This window comes from Acomys minous (genome assembly GCF_964271855.1).
Source record: "Acomys minous genome assembly, chromosome: 6".
In the NCBI taxonomy this organism is placed as follows: domain Eukaryota; kingdom Metazoa; phylum Chordata; class Mammalia; order Rodentia; family Muridae; genus Acomys; species Acomys minous.
In genome coordinates this window covers 36,789,137-36,799,688 of record NC_140487.1, presented here as the reverse complement: position 1 = coordinate 36,799,688, position 10,552 = coordinate 36,789,137, and the positions used below count along the sequence as shown (strand labels likewise).

Genomic DNA, 10,552 nt, shown 5'->3' with positions numbered 1-10,552 from the left:
AAAATCCAACATCTCTTGACTGTGGGCTCTTGTATAATCTGAAATAAGCTGCACACTTCAATTCAGAAAGTTAGGGGGGAAAGGCTACAATTAAAATCAGACCAAAGCAGCATTCAAAACTCAACAGTGTAAACAACGTGATGTTCAACTTAGCTTCTCAAGATTTCTAGGCTCCACGTGGCTTAGGCAGCTCCACTTCTCCGGGTCTGCCATCCACAGCACACACAGTTTGTCTCATGGCTCAGGCTAGCTCCACTCAACACCTGCTGCTGTCCTTCGTCGTCGTCATCACAGCACCGCCAATACACCAGGGTCTTTAGCCCAACTGAGATTGCGCCTTCACCATTGGCCTCTCCTGGCCTCATCGGGGACTCCAGCTCTGACACATGGTGCCAAGCCTCAGTTTCTCTCTATGGACCCCTTCATGCCTACAAAATCAATACCATGTTGGAGACGCTTAGGTTGTTTCCAAGTTCACCTTCCAGCTTGAGAAGCTATGGACCATAGCTTTGGTGTGCTAACCCTGAGAAAAGACCTTGCCAGAACATTTCACTTTCAGTGATGCTGGTCATTCACTGAGTTTCCAGTCCCATCAATGTTCCAGTAAAGGAAAGATTTCACTTCTATAGAGTCTTAATGCAAATATACTACACAAACAGCCCCAACATTCTCCCTCTGAAATGTTACTCTCCACAGACCTCTGTTGTCTTCAGTGCTGCCAGCATTCCTGTCCCCTGAGCCCCCGCAGAATAAGCTCTGAGTACTCATAATGACTTTTCCAGCCCAAAGCTCCGAATCCTGCAACCACCATCCCCCCAGATATAGCAGGTCCATCACAGCAATACTCTTCTGTACCAATTTCTGTTCAAGTTTACTTCTCTTTGATGTGATAACTCAGAAAGGAAAAGGGGTTTTTGTTTGTTCGTTTGTTTGTTTTTTGTTTTGTTTTGTTTGGTTTTGGCTTACAGGTTCCTCTTCGAGGGAAGCCAAGGCAGCAATCTGGAAGCAGGAAGTGGAGCAGAGCCCACAAAAGAATGCTGTTCAGCTGCTTGCTTCCTAGGGTTTGCTCAGGCCCACCTTGCTAATGGATGAGACCGTCCACAGCGGCCCTGCCCTCCTACACCAACTGATAATTTTTAAATGCCCACTGACAAGCCATAGGCCAATCTGATGAAAGTGATTACTCAACCGAGTTTCTCTCTTTCCACGTGTCTTTGACACAATAGGACAAAACTTTACAAACTATACACCCGACAGAAGCTTGACGATCTAGAATCTTATTTTTAAAAACTGCAATAAACCACCAAACCTATAAATTGATCCCCAGAAACTGGGCTAGTGAACTAAATACACAGTTCTCAAAGGAAGAAATGGAATGACAAATAAATATTTGAAAAAGTATTCAATATTGTTAACCATCAGGGGAATTCAAAGTAAAACTACATTTTCAGATCGAAGTGGTGGTCCTGCCGTTAATCCCAGTTGGGGGGCGGGGGCAGGGGCAGGCAGATCTCTGTGAGTTTGAAGCCAGCCTGGTCTACAGAGTGAGTTCCAGGATACTCAGAGATACATAGTGAGATCTTTTCTCAAAAAAAAAAAATGCTGACAAAAATGGAGAAAAGGGAACCCTTTATGCATCTCTACGGGGGGAAGAAATCTGATATCGTAACTATGAAAATTTATATGGAGGTTCCTCGAAAAAAAAAGTAAAAATATGGGCTAGAGAGGTACCTAAGTTTTTATTAACTTCAAATAACTAGAAAGAAATTGAGTATGCATCAACAAAAGAAAGGATGCTATTATTTATATAATATGGCACAGAGTAAACCTATCAACAAAGTGGCACAATTAAAAATACAGTCCAATGCCATTTATCAGATTTTAAAATTTGTAAGTAAATATAATATATTGTTTATGAATACTTGCATGGCAAACGTATAGATCAGATGAGGGAACCCGTGTAAGTACAGCAAGTACATCAGGTAGAGGGAGGAGAGAAAAGGAGCTGGCGAGCAAGACACCTCGGTGCTTAAGAGTGTCTGCTGCTCTTGCAGAGGACCCCAATTGCTTCCCAGTACCTACACTGCACATCTCATAACTGCCTGTAACTCGAGCTCCAGGGGATCCAAGGCCCTCTTCTGGCCTGTATGGACACCTGCATACACATTTTAGTACACATAACAAATACACATACACAAAAATAAAAATATTCCTTCAAAAATTAGAAAGGACACATAAAACACATTGGGTCTACCTAAAATACTTTGTCTTTAAATTTTCAGAATGTTGGTATTTAATGAGTTACATACATACAAAAATCTTTGCCTTATTGCCTGTTTTTATGAGAAGATAAAAATATCATAGCCAAAACAAACAAACAAACAAAAGAGGATTTGTTTGCTGGATCTGTGAAGAGCAGCTAGCAGGGCCCCATAGGGAGCTGTAAGTCACGGGGCCCAAGGAGCCTGTTTGCCTGAGCTTACAGTCAAGAACTCCAAGGACGATGAGAGGGTGCAGAATAAGGTGGGGAGGGATTCAGTCAAGAGGCAGCAACTGGGAAGTTCTTGGAAGATGCTAAGTGGATGCTCTAAGCAAAACAGAGAATGGTTGGTGTTAGAAAGGAAGCCGGGAAATCAGAATTAATTAATAGCACCTCTAGGGGCGCTGCCAGGGAGTTACCCTAAATTGTTAAGAATTTTACTAGGTTTTTTTTTTTTTCAGATAACTTCAATTCCTCTCATATTAAAGATAATAGCAAAACTAAAAGGCATACATTTTTTGTTCAGAAGAAAAACAATTCTCTGTTACTGAAAGAATTCAAATTAGGTGGGGAAAAGGACTTCTTACTGTATCCCCCCATTCAATCCTTTGGGTATGTGTTATAAATGAAATTTTGATGGTTATTTTCAGTCCATCATGGATGGAAATTGATGCTGCTTTCATGAGTGTGGCAGGTCATTCAGGGACAATGGGAAGCCCTGACACTCCTCTGTGGCCTTATTACCTGCTCCTGTCTGGACTCACTCTCCCATATTACTGCCAAAGCAGGAGAGAGGTTCAGCCTAGAAAATATAGCTCTGTATAGGTGTACTGATAGACTATCATATGGGGCCGTGTAAATGAGTAATAAGAGGCACAGAACATCATACATGATGTATATCGCCTTAGTGAACCAAGAGACGGGAACCTCACTTACACTGAGGTTATTACAGCAGCCCCTTACTGTCCATGCTCACAGAAAGCACACACATTGTGCTGAGTTAGACACCTGCGTGCGTGATGTTACCACTGCGCACAAGTGCCTTAGTGTGTGTGTGCATTCGACGTGGAGATCAATATTAACCTCATTTATCATCAGACTCCGTGTGTGTGTGTGTCTTTGTTTCTTTCTCTATCTCTCTCTCTGTATCTGCATCTCCGTCTCTGTGTGTGTCTCTCTTCTCTCTGCTCTCCGCTCTCCTCTCTCTCCAGCATCTCTTCTTGGCCTAGACTTCCCCAATCAGTCCAGGTTGGCTGAGCAATGAGCCACAGTGTTCCACAGGTCCCAGCTCCCCAGCACTGGCATTAGAAGCATATGCTGCTATCCCTAGCTTTTTTTTTTCTTTTAATGTGGATCCTTGGTATCAAATTCAAATCCTCACGCTTACAATACAAGCACTTTACAAATTGTCACCCTAGCCCCAAGGCAGACATAACTCCTCCACAGTCCATCAGAAACTAAACCACACTTTTAAAAGGTGGGGAAGAAGCCAGGAATTCTAAACCCTAACACCTCTCTCACGTTCATGCTTCTGGTCATTTGAAATCAATTCCTTGATCTTCCTCTTAGTGTCCTCACTATACCAGAACACCTAAATGTCAGTGTTCTCTATATTTTGAGGCTGGTAAAAGAGCAGAGAAGGATTGTCACCTTTGGGCTTTTCTACCTAAAACAGGCCTCACAGACAAGTCGAAACGTCCACCACAGAAAACCAGTTTGAGTCACAATCCTACAAGTTAATCACCTCTCAGATTTAAAAAGATGGGGGAACTCTAGATTTTTCAACATGAAACACTGTAATGGGCATTTATATATTCATCTCACACACACACAAAAAAATCATCCGTATAGAAACTGTTAACTGTTCCTGGAGGGATTTGCATTTTAAGGTGCAGCAATGTGCTTCTAATGCAGAGGTGAGGGTAATTTCCTAGGTGACTGAAGAACGCATCCTGTTAGAACAGTGTTGCCAGTCACTTTGGAAGTAAGATTTTTCCATTTGAATTGATCAGCCATTGAGTCAGTAGTAATGCGGTGACATGGGCTCCAAGACTCAGGTCCCTATGAGACACTCTCTCTACAAACCAGTCCGTTAGGCCTGCCCTAAAGTCTGATTCACCGTGTGCTATTTTAGCAACATTACGTTCCTCGAATGGCACTCTGGGGCCTTCCCTGCCCCAGACTGCCCTGAGAGGTGAACACGCATCACCAAGAGAGTGGGCCTGGTTCTCAATGAAAAGGGGCCTCAGAAACATCTGAATGAGCGATAACTAGGCAGAGTATGATTTTCTGTTGTACAGAGGTTTTCTCTCAAGATTTTCTAGCCACCTGGGCTGCTGAGGATTAGGGGAGATCAGGTTTGTGGCTCTATAGATTATACAGTTGGATAGACTCCATCAGAAAAAGAATAAAGTGAAGGACAAAAGTATTTGTGTAAAATGAGAAATAAAATCAAAACCTATCATAAATGTATTAACTTTTGAAAACTGATGAATGTCAAATTATCTGGAACTCCCAGACTTCTTAAAAGATAAATCAGACGGGCTGGAAAGATGGCTCAAAGGTTAAGAGCACTGACTGCTCTTCCAGAGGTCTTGAATTCAGTTCCCAGCAAGCATATGGTGGCTCACAACCATCTATAATGGGATCGGATGCCCTCTTCTGGTCTGCAGGTGTACATGCAGGCAGAGCACTGTGTAAATAACATAATAAATATTTTTAAAGGAAATATTACATACAGGTGAGCTGTATTTGAAAAACCAATAACTAATAACTTTTTAATTTAATCAATTAATTTAATTAACAACAGATGGAAAGGAAAGCTTAGTGAACATCAAGCACTACAAACAGAAAACTACTCCCATACACAATTAAGATCTTGTCACTGAGAGTTGAGATTTTACACTGACCCCATCTGTATATCCTGGGTCAGAGACAAACAAAGGAACTCCCAGCTCAGAGGACAGCATAAGCTTCATGTCTGAGTTATTACCCTGCTCCTCTGATGAGTACAAAAGGCTGCCACAAAGGGAAGGGGCACGGCAGATACTCTACCTGGTAGATTTCCATCAGGGATGAGGATCTCTGAGCTTAAGAAACACGTCTTTTAAAAAATTTTATTTATTATTATGTATACAGTGTTCTGCCTGCATGTACACCTCCTGCAGGCGATAAGAGGGCATCAGATTGCATTCTAGATGGTTGTGAGCCACCATGTGGTTGCTAGGAATTGAACTCAGGACTCCCAGAAGAGCAGTCAGTGCTCTTAACCACTGGGCCATCTCACCAGCCCCCAAGGAACATGTCTTTGACGGAGCTACTTGCCTAATCTCAAAAATATTGCATCATCATCACTTTCATTTGGAGTGAAAAATGCTGTGTTCTGAAGAGAGACACCATCACATTTTTCTAAAACTGCTTATCCCACAAAAATCCCTGAAAAGATACTCTGGAGCAAAGCTGTCACGATACGTACAGAGAGGTGCAGGGCCCATGGAGAACTGCCTCCCAAATCTTCTGTGTAATCAGCTTTGCCTGCACTGGTCCCTAGTGCATCTGCAAGCCTGTTCCTCAGCACCACACACCTTCTCCTCCATCAAAACCAGGGCTATGTGCAAGATTTCTCTTCCCAGCTTAGTGCTCTCCCCATGCCATTCTCCGTGCACTCTGATTTCAATGCCATCTCACCGTCAGCCTATCAAAACACTGCTCCTACACCAAGTAAGCATTGGTCCTGTGGCTTGGCTTTGACACTGTGGGCCAGAGTTCCCCTCTGATCTTTTCATCCCTTCCCAGCATGCAGCTTGTGCAGCACTAGGATGCTTCGGCTCTGATGGGAACTTAGGAAGCCCACAGCTTGACTGAACAATACCTCGGAGTGGAGCTGACAGTTGCTAAAGAAACTAGATGCCTGCTGTGTCCCGTAAAGCCATTGTCTTCTGGCCACGTTCTGCGTGGGAATGACCTCAGCCAGGCTCCCACGGAGAGGTGCTGTTTCCAGTCCTCATAAAGCCTGGTGGGCAGCTGCCTTGCCCTACCTTGCACTGGCTCATCATCCGTTTCTATCCTGCTCACTTCCAACCATTTTCCAAGCAGCCGGTAACCTGATCTTCTCAAAACACAAACATGACTCTGCTGCCTCCTACTTAAACTTTCCCAGAGTCCACACTGCCCTTAGATAGAACCCAGCATTCTGAGCATGACCGGCAGGGTGAACTGACCTGGCTCTGTCCTCTTCCTCAGGGGCCTTCCTCTGGCTCTTTGTTGAGCACGCTAAGGCTCATCTCCCTCATAGCATATTCATGAGCCCAGGCTTTTCCCCACAAGACCACCTCCCTGATGCTTGACGCCTCCTGGTCTGGTATAGACTTTTCTTTGCATATGTTCATATATTGCTTTCTTTTAGAGCACTTGCCCAAGGTTACAGTTGTGCTTTTGCAAATGTGTGTATCTAACCAAACTCTGTTCTCTCCTTTGTCGGGCTACAAAGGCAATGAAAACACCTGGCCATTGTAGCCTCCATGATCCACAGGGTGTTTGAAACGGTGACGGTCCTTAGGACAACAAATGAATGTGTAAGTACTTTAGAAAGAATTAACCATTCATAAGCCTTATGTCCTTGGACAAATCGTTTGTAATTTAGGAGAAGTAGCATCTACTCATGAAGCTAATTGTGAGTGTCAACTCCCCCGTCTCCCACTTACAAGTACCGCGAGGCCATGCCTGGCTTTCTCTATGAGTGCTGGTAATCTGAACTTGGTCTTCACATTTGTTCAGCAAGTACTCTCCCTTTCACTGAGCCATCTCACCAGCTCCAAAGTAACAGAGTTTTAAATACCCACAAGGTCCCATTTAAAAACAAAACAAAACCTCTTTAAGTTCAAAACACAAATGACTATTTGAAAAATATCCTTGATACGTTTACCACATTTACCACAGAGGCAAAAACATTGACATGAATGTTAGGAGAGTAGCACTTGGGGCGGGGGGTTCAAGATAGGGTTTCTCTGTGTAGCCTTTGCTGTCCTGGACTCGCTTTGTAGACCAGGTTGGCCTCAAACTCACAGAGATCCACCTGCCTCTGCCTCCTTAAGTGCTGGGGTTACAGGCCTGCCTGTACCACTGCACCCTGCTTGAGTAGCACTTTTTGGTTAAGGCCTACTCCATAAGATGGAACCCAAACCCAACACTGTTAATGAGAGCAAGAACTTGTAAGTAGGTAGGTCCTGGGCCTGAGGGGAAAATGTATCACTTTTGTTCTGCTAAGTAAATACAGCAATTAAAATGACTCCTGATGACCTAGTGGCGTCCCCATCGATCAGTGCATCACTCAAGCCTCGCCGGAGAAGCTTCTTCTTACAGTAATTACAGAGACCTGCAACTGAACAACAAGCGACTTTGAAGTGCTCAGCCCCGAATGCCGTGTCTTTCTCACACTATTGCAGGTGTGAGGGATCTACAGGGAACAGAGAGTGGAAAGATGTCTAAGAGCCAGAGGCTGACCTCAAGTCCACAGTGTTTTCCCAACACAGCAGGGCAGATGCAAATGTGAGGTCAGAGACTGTGACAGCAGCAGGAGTCCTGTACAACTAGGTAAAGTGACAGCAGCAGGAGTCCTGTACAACTAGGTAAAGCTGATGTGAAGAAGTGGGCACAGAGCCCCACCTGATAGCTGCTAGGAGAGCATCAGTTTGCTCTAAGGAAGTGGCACTGGGTACATCAACCACACTCCAGGGCAGGCCCCTGCTCAAGAGCAGTTGGCCAACAAAAAACAGACTGTGTAGTTTTGGGTTGGTTTTGTTTGGTTGGTTGGTTAGTTGGTTTTTGATTTTTGTCTTTTCTTTTAGATTTTGTTTTGGTTTTAAGAGAGAGAAACAGCATGAAGTTCAGGGTAGGGGGGGTGGAAGATGGGAGGCGTTAAGAGAGGGGAAAATATAATTTTAAAAAGTATTGTATTAAATTTTCAAAGAAAAAATAAAAACAGAAAGTTGAAGGCAAAACAACAGATGAAAAACATTTGAATAATAAGCAAAAGACATAAATGGATAACTCATGGAAACATTTGAAATGACTCTTAAATACATGAAAATATATCCAACTTAACTCACAAAAGGAATGCAAATTAAACCTGCCAAGCTGCAAAAAAATTCAAAAACAGAAAATACAAACTTGGAGGGGCCCTCACACAGACTCCTTCATTCATGGCTCATGAAAAAGCAAAATACCAAAAATCCAACTCGTAGGCATGTCCAACTTTTTGACATTGCCACAGGGTATGTACAAGAACTGTTCAACCAAGTTACAAAAATAAACACACACACACACACCTCAAAATGGTTTAAGTTTATAATTTTGTGTTGAGCCACATTCATAGCTGTCCTCAGCCACTGTAGCACCATGCTGCCCAAAGGCCAGGACACAGTGGACGCACCTACAAGGAGAAGACTACGGAGGTAGCTTTTAAAAACTGCATATAGATTTGATCTGGTGACCCAGTAAACAGAAACACTGGCAAGCACATGAACTTCTGCGTGCAGATTGCTGATTGTAGCATCATTTGTAAGTGCAACACACAAGCAGCCACTTGAGTGTCTAAACATAGGTGATTCCTTGAACACTTCACGGCACATACACGAGGCGGAATGCATGCACAAGGAGACGTGTAGCTGTGAGGAGACTAAGATCTCTGTGAGGTGATGCCGACTGACTTGCCTGAGGTACGGGCCTGAGAAAGATGATAACTGCATAAGAGCAGAGAGGGCGGCTCACCTTCTGTGTCTTTTAGCTTTGCAAGAAGCAGCACAGGGAGAACAAGCCAGAAGGTCCTGGGGTGGTTTACACAGAGCGTCAGGTAGAACAGGTGGGCGGGAAGGGTGGACACTTCTGAGTCTGTGTGTGCCGTTTTCACTGTTTAAATCTCGTTAACAGTCTACAGATTCAAAGAATAAAGACAAGGAACTGGAGAGATGGCTCGGAGAAAGTCCTGAGTTGGGCTTCCAGCACCCAAGTCAGGAAGTTCCGTGTGACTCCAGCTCCAGGGATCAGCGCCCTCTTCTGGCCTCCATAGGCATATGCACACACGTGGCACCCAGACACATGCATACTCTTAAATAAAAATAAAAAGTAAATCTATTTTTAAAAAGCAAACTTGCCAGGCAGTCACCACCTTTTAATCCTAGCATTCAGGAGGCAGAGACAGGTGGATCTCTGTGAGTTCAAGGCCAGCCTGGTCAACAGAGCAAGTTCCAGGATAGCCAGAGTTATTTAGAGAAACCCCGTCTCAGAGAGAGAGAGAGAGAGACAGAGAGACAGAGACAGAGACAGAGAGACAGAGACAGAGACACAGAGAGACAGAGACAGAGAGAGACAGAGACAAAGAGAGACAGAGATAGAGAGACAGAGAGAGAGAGAGACAGAGAGAGATGGGCCAGGCAGTGGTGGCACACCTTTAATGCCAGCATTCAGGAGGCAGAGGCAGGTGGATCTCCCTGAGTTTGAGGCCAGCCTGATCTACAGAGTGATTCCAGGACAGCCAAGGCTATAAAAAGAGATCCAGTCTGGAAAAAACTAAAAAAAGAAAAAGAAAAAAGGGGGAGGGGCTGAAGAGATGGCTCAGAGGTTAAGAGCACTGACTGCTTTTCTGGAGGTCTTGAGTTTATTTTTTTATTATTATTAATTTATTCTTGTTACATCTCAATGGTTATCCCATCCCTTGTATCCTCCCATTCTTCCCTCCCTCCCATTTTCCCCTTATTCCCCTCACCTATGACTGTTCCTGAGGAGGATTACCTCCCCCTGTATATCCTCATAGGGTATCAAGTCTCTTCTCCGTAACCTGCTGCCCTTCCTCTGATTGCCACCAGGTCTCCCCCTCCAGGGGACATGGTCAAATGTGAGGCACCAGAGTACGTGACAAAGTCATATCCCACTCTCCACTCAACTGTGGAGACTGATCTGACCATTGGCTAGATCTGGGTAGGGGTTTAAAGTTTACCGCCTGTATTGTCCTTGGCTGGTGCCTTAGTTTGAGCAGGACCCCTGTGCCCAAATTTGCCTACCATAATGTTCTACTTGTAGGTTTCTAGGATCCTCTGGATCCTCTACTTTGCTATTCTCCCATGCTTCTCTCATCCAGAGTCTCAATGGGATATCCTCCCCTCCTTCCCAGTTTCCTGGTAAGTGAAGGCTTTCATGGGATATGCCCCTTGGGCTAGTATGCAGATATAAGTGAGTATATACTATTTGAGTCTTTCTGCTTCTGGCTTAACTCACTCATTATGATCATTTCTAGCT

At 44.1% G+C, this 10,552-nt stretch overlaps 1 long non-coding RNA gene across 1 annotated transcript in view; it reads right to left on the bottom strand.

The window, feature by feature from the left end:
* Window positions 1-10,552, bottom strand: part of LOC311599114 — a 28,827-nt gene continuing 18,275 nt past the window's right edge. Inside the window, exon 3 of the long non-coding RNA XR_014779766.1 lies at window positions 1-428. This is a non-coding gene — a long non-coding RNA (uncharacterized lncRNA). The remainder of the gene's footprint in view (window positions 429-10,552) is intronic.